This window comes from Herpailurus yagouaroundi, unplaced genomic scaffold (assembly GCF_014898765.1).
Source record: "Herpailurus yagouaroundi ecotype Mexico unplaced genomic scaffold, PumYag 190, whole genome shotgun sequence".
NCBI classification, from domain to species: Eukaryota; Metazoa; Chordata; class Mammalia; order Carnivora; family Felidae; genus Herpailurus; species Herpailurus yagouaroundi.
In genome coordinates this window covers 4139907-4154275 of record NW_024412421.1, presented here as the reverse complement: position 1 = coordinate 4154275, position 14369 = coordinate 4139907, and the positions used below count along the sequence as shown (strand labels likewise).

The 14369-nt window shown below is 42.7% G+C and overlaps 1 protein-coding gene and 1 long non-coding RNA gene across 5 annotated transcripts in view; both read left to right on the top strand.

The window, feature by feature from the left end:
- The first annotated feature begins 82 nt into the window (after positions 1 to 82).
- On the top strand, positions 83 to 1278 carry LOC121010007 (uncharacterized). The gene is made up of 2 exons (XR_005780957.1): positions 83 to 173; positions 1015 to 1278. It is a non-coding gene; the product is annotated as an uncharacterized LOC121010007 (long non-coding RNA).
- A 7475-nt stretch (positions 1279 to 8753) lies between these two features.
- Positions 8754 to 14369, top strand: part of LOC121045266 (nuclear receptor coactivator 5-like) — an 86701-nt gene continuing 81085 nt past the window's right edge. For 2 of the 4 annotated variants that reach the window (XM_040497972.1, XM_040497969.1), the window contains exon 1: positions 8759 to 8917. The gene's annotated coding sequence lies outside the window, so the exon portion shown is untranslated. Of the gene's footprint in view, positions 8918 to 14369 lie in introns of all 4 variants that reach the window. The other 2 variants (XR_005797664.1, XM_040497974.1) reach the window with 2 other exon arrangements.

Sequence of the window (14369 nt, the reverse complement as noted above, 5' to 3'; positions counted from 1 at the left end):
CCACAACTAATACGGTTCCCTATTGGTTAACTCCGGCACCGGCCTCGGGGCCTAGCGTTGGACGGTCAGCCGGAGGGACCAAGAACTGCCGGCGGCCGAGCTGGTGTAGCGCTGGCGCCGCCGCCTGCCCCGGGGGGGAACTGCAGCCTGTCCGAGCCAGTTCGCTCATCAAGGTATTCTTAGCTTCTTGTCAGGTTCTTTCATTCCTCAAATGTTTATTATTGAGCGCCCATTTCCTTCCCAGCGGTGTCCTGGTCGCTGATGAGGGAATCAGAAATGAACCAGCTACCCTCCCTCTAGCACGTAAGGGAGTGTAGAACAAACTAGAACCCAAATAATGGATTTAGGTAAAGTACCTCTTTCCTTGATAACCTAACTCCTTAAGTAGGTATATTTCCCTTGGTCAATTTTTCTCACCTTACCCGACTTTCATAAATCGTAAAGAAGGCAAGCAAAGTATGAGCCCCAGTACCTAGAACTTAAAAAAAAAATCTGTAAGGTATTGACTACATTTATATTTAGTTAAAATGCTTCTTATTGGGTTCCTTGTGGTTATTCATCCAAGAACTATTTATTGCATGATGTTCTAGGCACTGTATTTTATCAGGGATACAGTTATGAGGAAGATAGAGAAGATTTCTGTCCTAAGAGAAGAAGGGTTACAGCAAGCAATAAACATGCAAATAAGTAATGCAACGCTTGACCTTGGGGTCCTAAGTTTGAGTCCCACGTTAGGTGTAGAGTTTACTTAAAAAAATAAATATCATGCAAGTAATAATTGATTTCAGATAACGATAGGTGTGTGAAGGAAGTAACAGTAATACCATGCAGTGAGCTAAAGGAGGGGTAAATTAATTAATTAATTCATTAATTGTTTAAGCCCTAAGTCAAACTATCCCTTTTCACTTCTTGCTCAAGGCTCCATTTCTCCATCTCCAAGCCTTGTTCATCACGTTTTCCTTTGGTCTCCAGCAGTGTCTAAAGAATGGCTACTGAGCACCTGTTATATTATAGGCTTTTCTGGGCTAGATGCTGGGGAGGTGAGGAGTGAGACACACTGATGAAGAGGACAGTACAAAGCACTGTGGTGAGTGGGAACTGTGCTAACAGCCTCCCAGAGACCTGTTAACTGCAGGTCTTCTGCTTGCCTGATAGGGTATGTCAGTTTCTAGCAAGAGCTTGGAACAACAGAAAAACCAAGGACTACCTCCTAGGGTTCTCCCTCTCCGTCTTTCATTTTCAACTGTGCTCAAATAAATGTTGAATGTGTCTTTGAAAGGGTGCACATTCTTAGCTTGTCACGGGCACAGACATGTATGGATCGTGGGGGTTAGGAGGCAGTAAGGGAGGAGAGGAGGGAAACGTATTTCCCTCATAGTCAGGTTAAGAAATTTTGGTTTTTGTTGTTGCTGTTTATTTATCTAAGAGAGAGAGACACACACACACAGAGGGAGAGCATTTGCGCACACACAGGGGAGGGGCAGAGAGAGAGAGGGAGAGAGAGAATCCCAAGTAGGCTCCACGCTGTCAGCCCACACAGGCACCCTTATCTGATGTTTTTACAAATCCTTTGGTCTCCCCAGTACCTTGGGTTCAAAATTCTTAACCTGGTTAAGATATTGAAGCATTCATACATTGTTAGTAGGGGTGTGCCTGGGTGGCTCAGTTGGTTAAGTGTCTGATTCTAATTTTGTTTCCTGGAAGGACTTTTATTTATTTGTTTGTTTATTTTTTATTATTTCTCATTTTATTTTTTTAAATTTACATCCAAATTAGTTAGCATGTAGTACAACAATGATTTCAGGAGTAGATTCCTTAGTGCCCCTTACCCATTCAGCCCATCCCCCCTCCCACAACCCCTCCAGTACCCCTCAGTATGTTCTCCATATTTAAGAGTTTCTTATGCTTTGCCCCCTCCCTGTTTTTATATTATTTTTGTTTCCCTTCCCTTATGTTCATCTGTTTTGTCTCTTAAAGTCCTCATATGAGTGAAGTCATGATACTTGTCTTTCTCTGACTCATTTCACTTAGCATAATACCCTCCAGTTCCATCCACGTAGTTGCAAATGGCAAGATTTCATTCTTTTTGATTGCCGAGTAATACTCCATTGTATATATATATACCACATCTTCTTTATCCATTCATCCATCGATGGGCATTTGGGTTCTTTGCATACTTTGGCTATTGTTGATAGTGCTGCTATAAACATGGGGGTGCATGTGTCCCTTCGAAACAGCACCCCTGTATCCCTTGGATAAATATCTACTAGTGCAATTGCTGGGTCGTAGGGGTAGTTCTATTTTTAGCTTTTTGAGGAAACTTTATACTGTTTTCTAGAGTGGCTGCACCAGCTGGTATTCCCATAAGTGTCTGATTCTTGATTTTGGATCTGGTCATGATCTCACTTCACTGATCGAACCCTGTATTGGGCTTTGTATTTACAGCAAGGAGGCTGCCTGGGATTCTCTCTCTCTTTCCCTGCTCGTGCTTTGTCTCTCACTCTCAAAAATAAATAAACATTAAAAAAAAAGAGTCTCTTATGGTTTGCTTCCCTCTCTTTCTTCTTTTCTCTTTCCCTACATTCACCTGTTTTGTTTCTTAAATTCCACATAACAGTGAAATCATATGGTATTTGTCTTTCTCTGACTTATGTTGTTGCAGATGACAAGATTTATTCTTTTTTAAAAATACTTATTTATTTATGAGAGAGAGAGAGAGAGAGAGAGAGTGCACAGGGAAAGGGCAGAGAGAGAATCCCAAGCAGGGTCCAAGCTGTCAGCGCAGAGCCTGACGTGTGGCTTAAACTCACCAACCATGAGATCATGACCTGAGCTGGAATCAAGACTCAGAAGCTTAACCGACTGAGCCACCTAGGCACACCACGATTTCACTCTTTTTGATGGGTAATATTCCAGTGTGCATGTATGTGTGTGTCTGTGTGTGTCTGTGTGTGTGCATGTGTCTGTGTGTGTGTCTGTGTGTGTTCACCATGTTTTCATCCATTCTTCAGTCATGCTTGAAATTATTAAAATTTTTTTTTGAGAGAGAGAGAGCATGCTCGGAGAAGGGGCAGAAAGAGAGGGAACAGAGGATCCCAAGTGGGCTCTGCATTGACAACAGAGAACCTGATGTGGGGCTCGAACTCATGAGCTGTGAGATCATAACCTGAGCTGAAATGGACACTTAACCGACTGAGCCACCCAGGCCCCCTGAAAGTTTTTTTAATTGAATATCTTCTTATACTTCTTTGTGATAAAATTATGTTTCTAAATTAAATTTTTTTTTAATTTAAATTTCTTGTGACTAAGGGACTCTATTTTTAAAAAGTACTCTGGGGGCACCTGGTTGGCTCAGTGGGTAAAGTATGCAACTCGTGATCTCCAGGTCATAAGTTTAAGTCCCCCACTGGGGATAAAGCCTACTTAAAAAAATTATTCTGGGGGCGCCTCGGTGTCTCAGTCGGTTAAGCGTCCGACCTCAGCTCAGGCCATGATCTCATGGTTCACGAGTTCAAGCCCCGCGTTGGGCTCTGTGCTGACAGCTTAGAGCCTGGAGCCTGGTTCAGATTCTGTGTTTCCCTCTCTCTCAGCCCTTCCCCTGCTCATTCTCTGTTGCTCTCTGTCTCAAAAATAAATGTTAAAAAAATTATTCTGGATTGAGTTACATTATAAATTATCATTTGTAAACAATCAACAAAGGCAATATAAATATATTACAGATACCAATAGATGATAACAAATAGAATAAAATTTGGTTGGAAATGGGGGCACCTGGGTGGCTCAGTTGGTTAAGTGTCTGACTCTTGGTTTTGGCTCAGGTTGTGATCTCACGGTTCATGAGATTAAGCCCTGAGTTGGGCCCTGTGCTCATAGCACAGATTCTCTCTCCCTTTCTCTCTCTGCCCCTTCCCAGCTCTGTCTTCGAATTTTATTCTTTTCTTTAAATAATTTTTTAAGTTTTTAAATTTATTTTGAGAGATACAGAGTGTAAGTGCGGGGAAGCAGAGAGAGAAGGAGAGGGTGAGGGCAGAGACCAATTTGGGGCTCAAACCCACAGAGGTGCATCATCTTGGCCTGCACCAAAACCTAGAGTCAGATGCTTAAAACCGAGTCACCCAGGCGTCCCAATCAAATTTTATTCGTTTTTTTTTTTTAAGTTTATTTATTTATTTTGAGAGAGAGAGAAAGAGAGGGTCGGGGATATACCTGTACTGTACATTGTGGTATATTGTGAAATGATTTTTCCAATCAAGCTAATTAAGAAATTTAAAATCTGACATAGTTACCTGTGTGTGTGACAACACTTAAGATCTATTCTTTCAGAAATTTCTAGTATACAATATAGTATTATTATTATTGTTATTATATTTTTAAGTAAACTCTACCCCCAATGTGGGGCTCAAACTCATGACCCTGAGATCAAGAGTCACATGCTCTACCAACCAAGTCAGCCAGGTGCCCCCAATACAGTGTCACTGATTATAATTGCCGTGTTATACATCAGATTCCCAGGGCTCATTCATCTTGTAACTGGAAGTTTGTACCCTATCATCAACCCTACTCCATTTCCCCTACTCTCCAGCCCCTGCTACTATTTAAAAAATAACTGTTGGGGCGCCTGAGTGGCTCAGTTGGTTGGGCGTCCGACTTCGGCTCAGGTCATGATCTCACGGTCTGTGGGTTCGAGCCCCGTGTCGGGCTCTGTGCTGACAGCTCAGAGCCTGGAGCCTGTTTCAGATTCTGTGTCTCCCTCTTTCTCTGCCCCTCCCCTGTTCATGCTCTCTCTTTCTCTCTGTCTCAAAAATAAATAAATGTTAAAAAAAATAAAAAAAAATAACTGTTGCCTAGGATGTAGAGAAATTGGAACCCTTGTTGGTGGGAAAATGAAATTATGCAGCTGCTATGGAAAACAGAATGGCAATTCCTCAAAAAAAAGGATTCACAATAACCGAGAGGTAGAAATAATCCAGGTGTCCATTGCCAAATACAAGGATAAGCAAAGTGTCGTGTGTGTATATATATATACATGGAATATTATTTGGCCTTGAAAAGGAAGTTCTGACACTATAACACGGATGGACCTTGATGACATTACACTAAGTGAAATAAGGCAGTCACAAAAAGACAAATACTGTGTGATTCCACTTACATCAGGTACTAGGGTAGTCTGGTTTATAGAGACAGAAAGTAGAATGGTGGTTGTTGGGGGAGGGGGCAGGTGGTTCTGAGAGCTGGTTGGTGTTCAATGTGCAGTTTCCAGTTTTACGAGATGAAGAGTTCTGGAGATGGGTAGCATTGGTAATTGCACAGCAATGTGCGTGTACTTAATGCCATGGGTCAGACGCTATGTGTGTTTTACCAAGATTTAAACATTTTTAAAAACACACAATAACCTATCATCCAAAAATATTTTATAGCTCTCTCACTCGATTAGGCCCTGGTTAGAGCTCTAGCAGCTTCCCCTTCTGCAAAAGGATTTCTTACTTTGTCCAAAGACTCTTCCTTACCTCCTCAGTTTCTGGAAAATATATCACAAAGGCTTTACCAAGAGTTATCAAGAACTAATTTGTTGTGGTCCTCCTTCACTCAGAGACAACTTGTTTAACCCAACGTGCTCAGAAACAATTGGGAAAGATTGCAATGTTAGCCAATTTACATACATCTTCGCCAATTTCTTTAATATTAAAAAAAATTTTTTTTAATGTTTTTATTTATTTATTTTTTTTGAGACAGAGAGAGACAGAGCATGAGCAGGGGAGGGGCAGAGGGAGAGAGACACAGAATCTGAAGCAGGCTCCAGGCTCTGAGCTGTCAGCACAGAGCCCGACACGGGGCTCAAACTCATGGACTGTGAGATCATGACCTGAGCCGAAGTTGGACGCTTAACCGACTGAGCCACCCAGGCACCCCTTTAATATTTTTTGAGAAATAAAAAAGCTTTGGGGTGCCTGGGTGACTCAGTCGGTGGAGCGTCTGACTTAGGCTCAGGTCATGATCTCATAGTTGTGAGTTCGAGGCCCGAGTGGGGCTGCTCTCTGCTGTCTGCACAGAGCCTGCCTCGGATCTTCTGTCCCCTTCTTTCTGCCCCTCTCCTGCTCGTGCACGTGCTCGCTCTCTCTCTCTCTCTCTCTCTCTCTCTCAAAAATAAACATTTTAAAAAAAGAATTAAAAAAAAGAAAAAGAAAAAAGCTTTTATCTTATAACTCACCTTAAGTATATTTTCATGGGAAGCTGGAAGGAGCTGATTGAGCTTATTTAATTTATAGACATTCTTCACCATTTACTCTAATTGCCAAAAACCGCTCTTCATTGTCAAGCTAATCAGTGAAATCACACTTTGTTTCTGTCAGAAACATAGCTTCCTCTTTCGGTGCAATTCCCAGAGAAAATCAACAGGAGCCAAAATTGCTTGTATCCAAAACAATCCTCCACGCTTAACAGAAACATGTACAAGACAAGAGAGCCAGGACTGTAGGACGGATTTAATATGCCTTCATTTAAGGAGGCTTCCAAGGTGCCCCATTTCAAATGTGAGGCCCTGGGGGGCGCCTGGCTGGCTCTGTCAGTAGAGCATGAGACTCTTGATCTCAGGGTTGTAGAGTTTACTTAAAAATAAAACCTTTTGGGGCGCCTGGGTGGCTCGGTCGGTTAGGCGTCCGACTTCGGCTCAGGTCATGATCTCGCGGTCCGGGAGTTCGAGCCCCGCGTCGGGCTCTGTGCTGACAGCTCAGAGCCTGGAGCCTGTTTCAGATTCTGTGTCTCCCTCTCTCTGACCCTCCCCCGTTCATGCTCTGTCTCTGTCTCAAAAATAAATAAACGTTAAAAAAAATAATAATAAAACCTTTTAATTAAAAAAAACAAGGTGCCCTCATTGTTCCCCAAGTCTTTTCTGCGCTAGGGCCAATCCCCATTGTAATTCAGAGTGGCTGGAGATGGGCCTTTCTTTTGTAAAGTGAGCTGGCAGGGGGATTGCGGGAGAGGGGGGTGAGGAGAACCACAGTCCCAGGGCGAGGGAATGGGGCGTTCGGTTTCTTTGGAGACTCCCTTCTGCTCTCTCTCAATGTGGGGTTTAGGGGATATGCACTACCTTTGATTCTCCCCCAAACCTGGTGTTTATCCATTTCGCCGTTTTTATAAATGGCCCAGCATCCACTGGGCGTTCAGCCAAGAACCTGTGGCTCGTCCTTGATTCCATCAAGTCCCTCTTTTTTCCAAACCGTATCCCAAATTTCCTCCCTTCTTACCTCCACCTCTACAGCCCAGGTCTGTAGCCCACCATCACCCTCGCCTGGAAGACTGCAAGATCCTGTCAACTGTCTTTCTTTCTCCTGCCCCCCTTCCTGCTAGTGTTCCTCCGGAGAGTAGGGACTGTAGCTGCAGGGGTCCTGTCCCTCCCTTACTTAAAACATCCCATTGCTTGCCTTTACACTTAGCATAATATTTGAATAAGATCACCTTACTAGGGTGACCAACCTGTTTTGGGCCAAACCAAGAATAATTTATCACTTCCAGAGCTCAGTGGGCTCTGTCCCTGATAGCCTCCATGACAGCTTCTCACAAGACTCCCTTGCCATCTCAGTCCGCTCCCCGATTCCCTCATTCCCCTTCTCTCTTTGGTTTCTTTGGCTCCAATCATATGGGCTCTGTGCCGTTCCTTGAAAGTCATGGGTGTCTCAGGACCTTTGCACCTGCCATTCTCTCTCTTTGGAACTCTTGCCCTTGGCTTGCTCTTGGCATTGGCTTCAGTTCAATATTCCCTGCTTAAAGAAGCCTGGGATCCCTGATTGTCTGGCCCCCACCTCTTCCTACGTATTCACTATGGAATGTGAAGCTCTCTTTGCGCTTCACTTCCCCCCTCCCCCGCCCCCCTACAAATGGGGACAGGTACTGTCTCCCAAAAGACTGCAGTAGGGATGCAATGAGATACTCCTTGCTCAGCCCTCAAATCACTGTGGAAACAGTAAATTCTTCATTGCAAATGTGATTACTGCCCCCATCCTGTTTGCTTCCTAGCACCTGTCAATGTTTGATACAGTCCCATTTATTTATTTATTTATTTCGTGTTTATTGTCTGTCTTTAACTAGAATGTGAGCTCCTCCCAGGTGAAGATCTGGTTTATGTCCTTCAGTGACTAGAACAGTTGCCTGGCACCTATCAAAAGCTCAAGACTGAAGTTTGATGTTTGCTCATAGTGTGAGTGTGCCTGATGCCACTCAGTTGTACGCTTAAAAGTGGCTCCAACGGCATATTTTACCACAATACGAAAATGTACATTAACGTCACGTAAAACCTATTTGATAACTTTCTTTGTTACAAAAAAATAAAATCTATGAGGCACCTGGGTGGCTCAGGTGGATAAGCGTCCGACTTCGGCTCAAGTCATGATCTCACAGTCCATGAGTTCGAGCCCTGCGTCTGACTCTGCTGACAGCTCAGAGCCTGGAGCCTGCTTCGGATTCTGTCTCTCTCTCTCTCTCTCTCTCTCTCTCTCTCTCTGCCCCTCCCCTGCTGTACTCGGTCTCTCTGTCTCTCAAAAATAAATAAAACGTTAAAAAAAAATTGAATAAAGCGAAGTCAGAGCATCTTAGGAATGATTAGCCACTCCGAGAGGGGGCAGTTTGGGACTGCAGTTTTCAGGGACTTTTTTTTTTTTTTTTTTAACATAACACTTCTCCTTTTCAATATGCTCTTTGGCATTCAAGCCCTCCTGGGGAGGTGAGCGGAGGGAGGTGGGGACCGGAAATCCTGGGAGTCCTCTGAGGTTGAAGGCTCTGAGAAGGATTTTGCTTCCTTCAGGCAGTACTTCTGGGGAGTCCTCAGCAGGCTGAGCTTTATACACAGATTTTGTCACTCTTCCGTGGACAGAGTTTTTGCAGCTGATCAGTACTGTGCCGCTTACCAGCTGTGTGATCTCAGGTAAGTTACCTGAACTTCCTGTGCTGCCGCTTTTCCCTTATAAATGGCAACAATAAGGAAAGCTCTCTTATAGGATTGGGGTGAGGACTGAAAAGCATGCAACATGCTTAGAGAACTCTCACGCTGTTCATAGTAAGCGTTATATAAATGTTAGCTATTAGTATTAATGTTTTTTATTATCCATCTAGTTACTGAAGCCAAGAATCTAGGGGTTGTTCATGCCCTTTCTTTCCCCCTTTTCCATTCTTCGGAATGCATCTTAAAGCCACTCACTTTTTCTTCTAAATATTCTCAAGTTTTGCCTTTCATACTAGTCTTTAGCCTGGTCAGGGACATAAGCAACGTCTCTTCTTTTCCATGTGGTCTACCAGTTGTTCCGGTGCCATCTACTCATCGCCCATCCTCTTTGTTGATGTGCCTGGACCAGCGCTGTCCTATACCAAGTTTCTTTATCTGCAAGGGTCTGTTTTTGAAGTCTGTTCCATTGGCCAGTCATTACTGATTTTCCTTCCTTCTCATTCCTTACGTGCACCCCATCAGCAAGTCCATCCCACCTCCAAAACACTTTTCAAATGTGCCTTCTCCACACGCTGCCATCACCGCCATTATTCCCCAGCTAGACAATTGAAATGGTTCTGATCTACTGGCGCCCCCTGTCCACTGCCTCTGGAACTCCCCTTTGGCCATTCTTACTACAATCCAAGAGACCATTTTTCTCTTTTAAAATGACAACGTGTAGGGGGGCCTGGGTGGCTCAGTCGGTTAAGCGTCCGACTTCGGCTCAGGTCATGATCTTGCGTTGCGTGAGTTCGAGCCCCGCGTTGGGCTCTGTGCTGACAGCTCAGAGCCTGGAGCCTGTTTCCGATTCTGTGTCTCCCTCTCTCTCTCTCTGCCCCTCCCCCATTCGTGTTCTGTCTCTGTCTCAAAGATAAATAAACGTTAAAAAAATTAAATTAAATAAAATGACAACATGTTTGATATGCACAAAAATGTAAAAGAGCTACATGCGGAAGTTATGAAGCATGACCACAGAATAATCTCTGTGAGCCCACCTCACTGCCTACGAAATGGAACAGTAGCATATCCTTTGATGTCCTGTGTGTTCTCAACACTACTGGGATTTTTTTTTAAGTTTATTTATTAAAAAAAATTTTTTTTAACGTTTATTTACTTTTGAGACAGAGACAGAGGATGAACGGGGTAGGGTCAGAGAGAGAGAGAGAGGGAGACACAGAATCCGAAACAGGCTCCAGGCTCTGAGCTGCCAGCACAGAGCCCCACGCGGGGCTCGAATTCACGCATCGCAAGATCATGCCCTGAGCCGAAGTCGGACGCTTAACCGACTGAGCCACCCAGGCACCCCAAAGTTTATTTATTTTTTAGAGAAAAAGAGAGAGTGTGAGTGGGGAAGGGACGGAGAGAGAGGATTCCAAGCAGGCTCTGCTCAGAGCCTGAAGTGGGGCTCAAACTCATGAACTGTGAAATCATAACCTGAGCCGAAACCAAGAGTCAGACCCTTAACTGACTGAGCCACCAGGCGCCCCAATTTTGTTCTTCTTTTTTTAAATTGTTTCTTTAAAATTATCCTCTTTCTTGTATGTATGTAGGTATGTATGTATATATGTAATCCTTACACCCAACGTGGTGCTTGAACTCACAACCTCGAGATCAAGAGTCGCATGCTCTTCCAACTGAATCAGCCAGGCTCCCCACCCTTGTTTTCTTTTATAATTTTACTACATCTCTATGTATTCCTAAGCAATTTATTTTTTGCTTTTGCTTGTAAATTTTACAAAGATAGTATCATGTTGTGAATGCTCCTCTGAGAATTGGTTTGCTTCTTTACCAGTACTAATTCTAAGATTCATTTGTGTTGATGTATGTAGTCATTTCCGTTGCTTCTTAGTAATCCAATGTAAGATCCATTATTTATTTCTGCTTACTGCTATGAATAGACATGTTGATTGCTGCTTTCTCTTTTGTCTCTTTCTATTGCAAACAATTCTTGGTGCACGTCTTGGTACACGTCATAGTGGCTTTCATTTTTCTCCTACTCTCTGCGTTTAATGTCATGACGCAGTACACACAGAAGCATATATATCTTTCCTGACTTTTGGTAATGCACCTTGGCATTTTCTATACTATTCTGTTTCATTTTTCTTATTTATTTATTTAAAAATGTTTGTTTTTTATTTTTGAGAGAGAGAGAGAGAGAGAGAGAGAGAGAGAGAGAGAGAGAATGAGCAGGGGAGGGGTAGAGAGAGGGAGACAGAAGATCTGAAGCAGTGTCTCTACTGTCAGCAGAGAGGGGCTCCAACTTACCAGCTTTGAGTTCAAGACCTGAGCCTTAGGTGGACCCTTAACTGACTGAGCCACCTAGGTGCCCCTCTGTTGCATTTTTAAAAAAGATGTTGATCCAGGGCACCTGGCTGACTCAGTCACAGTAGAGCATGTGACTCTTGATCCCCAGGTTGAGTTTGAGCCTCATGTTGGGCATAGAGCTTACTTTAAACAAACAAACAAACAAACAAATAAATAAATAAATAAAGCAGGAAGATGGAGAGCATTTCCTTTTGAATGCTTATAAAAATATTTAAAAAGTTGTTGATCCAAAAAGGATTTAATGACCAACCAATTTTCCATAGTGTGGAAAATCAGGTAGTTGAGGGGTATCTGGCTGGCTCAATTGGTAGAACATGCAACTCTTGATCTCAGGGTAGTGAGTTCAAGTCCCACATTGGGAGTAGAGCATACTTTTTATTTGAGCATACTTTAAAAAAAAGAAAAAAAGAAAGAAAATCCTGTAATCTCGTTTGGGTATATACCTAGGAGTGGGATTGCTGGGTCATGGGGTGTGAGCACAGTGAACTTTATCAGATACACCAAATTGCTCTCCAAAGTAGTTATAATAATTCACCACTCACCGGCTCCATATTAGAATTGATGTTTGTTCCACATCTTTACTGTGTCATATAAGACTTCCTAGTTTTTTGCCAATTCAGTGGGTATAAAATGATACCTCATTATAACTCATCTTAGTAATAAGCCTGTCCATGTTTTTTTCCATTCTACTTTTGGATTTTTGTCATCCTTTTTTTTTTCATAACTCTATGCATAATTTACTTTTTTTGTTTGTTTTGTTTTTATTTTTTAATTTTATTATTTTTTAATTTACATCCAAATTAGTTAGCATATAGTGCAACAATGATTTCAGGAGTAGATTCCTTAATGCCCCTTACCCATTTAGTCCATCCCCCCTCCCACAACCCCTCCAGTTTGTTCTCCATATTTATGAGTCTCTTATGTTTTGTTCCCCTCCCTGTTTTTATATTATTTTTGTTTCCTTCCCTTATGTTCGTCTGTTTTGTCTCTTAAAGTTCTCATATGGGTAAAGCCATATGATTTTTGTCCTTCTCTGACTGACTAATTTCACTTAGCATAATACCCTCCAGTTCCATCCACGCAGTTGCAAATGGCAAGATTTCATTCTTTTTGATTGCCAAGTAATACTCCATTGTATATATACACTACTTGGATAAATACCAGCAATTGCTGGGTCATAGGGTAGTTCTATTTTTAATTTTTTGAGGAACCTCCATACTGTTTTTCAGAGTGGCTTCACCAGTTTGCATTCCCACCAACAATGCAAAAGACATCCTCTTTCTCCACATCCTCGCCAACATCTGTTGTTGCCTGAATTGTTAATGTTAGCCATTCTGACAGGTGTCAGGTGGTATCTCATTGTGGTTTTGATTTGTACTTCCCTGATGATGAGTGATGTTGAGCATTTTTTCATGCATTAGTTGGCCATCTAGATGTCTTTGGAGAAGTGTCTATTCATGTCTTTCGCCCATTTCTTCACTGGATTATTTGTTTTTTGGGTGTTGAGTTTGATCAGTTCTTTATAGATTTTGGATACAAACCCTTTATCTGATATGTCATTTGCAAATATCTTCTCCCATTCTGTTGGTTGCTTTTTAGTTTTGCTGATATGATTTACTTATTTTTAAAAAATGTTTATTTATTTATTTTGAGAGAAGGGGAGGGGCAGAGAGAGAAGGAGATCAAGAATCCCAACTCCTTCAAAAATAAACAGAACAGGGGGCGCCTGGGTGGCGCAGTCGGTTAAGCGTCCGACTTCAGCCAGGTCACGATCTCGCGGTCCGTGAGTTCGAGCCCCACGTCGGGCTCTGGGCTGATGGCTCAGAGCCTGGAGCCTGTTTCCGATTCTGTGTCTCCCTCTCTCTCTGCCCCTCCCCCGTTCATGCTCTGTCTCTCTCTGTCCCAAAAATAAATAAACGTTGAAAAAAAATTTAAAAAAAATGGACTTTTAAAAAAATAAATAAATAAACAGAACAGCAAAAAAAATTTTTTAACTCTGCCCCTCCCCCACTCACACTCTGTCTCTCCTTCAAAAATAAATAAAACATTAAAAAATTTTTTTTATTTTTAAAAGGGGCACCTGGGTAGCTCAGTCGGTTGAGTGTCCAACTTCAGCTCAGGTCATGATCTTGCAGTTTGTGGGTTCGAGCCCCGTGTCAGGCTCTATGCTGACAGCTCATAGCCTGGAGCCTGCTTTAGATTCTGTGTGTGTGTCTCTCTCTCTGCCCCTCCCCACTCACACTCTGTCTCTCTCCCCTTCAAAAATAAATAAAACATTAAAAAAAAAAAAAGAATTCCAAGCACCAGGGTGCCTGGGTGGCTCATCGGTTGAGCCCCCGACTTCAGCTCGGGTCATGATCTGGTGGTCTGTGGGTTTGAGCCCCCCATCAGGGTCTGCGCTGACAGCCCAGAGCCTGGAGCCTGCTTCAGATTCTGTGTCTTCCCTTGGTCTCTTCCCCTCCCCCACTCACACTCTGTCTCTCTCTGTCTCTCAAAAATGAATAAATGTTCAAAAAAAAAAAATCCCAAGCACAGTCCCGAGACTGATGCAGGCTCAAACTCATGAACCATGAGATCATGACCTGAGCTGAAATCAAGAGTCAGATGCTTAACTGACTGAGCCACCCAGGTGCCCTGGATTTTTGTCTTTTTCTTAGTGACTTTTTTCTTTTTAAGTTGATTTATTTATTTGGAAGAGAGAGAGAGAGAGAGAGAGAGGGAGAGAGAGAATCCCAAGCAGGCTCCATGGTGACAGCTCAGAGGCCCTCTGTGGGGCCTGATCCCATGGAACTGTGAGATCACAACCTGAGCTGAAACCAAGAGTCAGATGACTGAGCCACCCAGCCACCCATTTTCTCAGTGACTTCTTAGAGTTGTTTATGTTATGCATACTAATAATTTATTGGTAATATTTATTGTAAGTATCACTTCTCATTTTACATTTTATCTTTTCACTTTATCAGCAAAAGATGAACAGGAATTATTAATTTTTTAAAGTTTTATTTTAATTACAGTTAGCTTTGATACACTGTAATATTAGTTTCAGGTGGGGGCACCTGGGTGGCTCAGT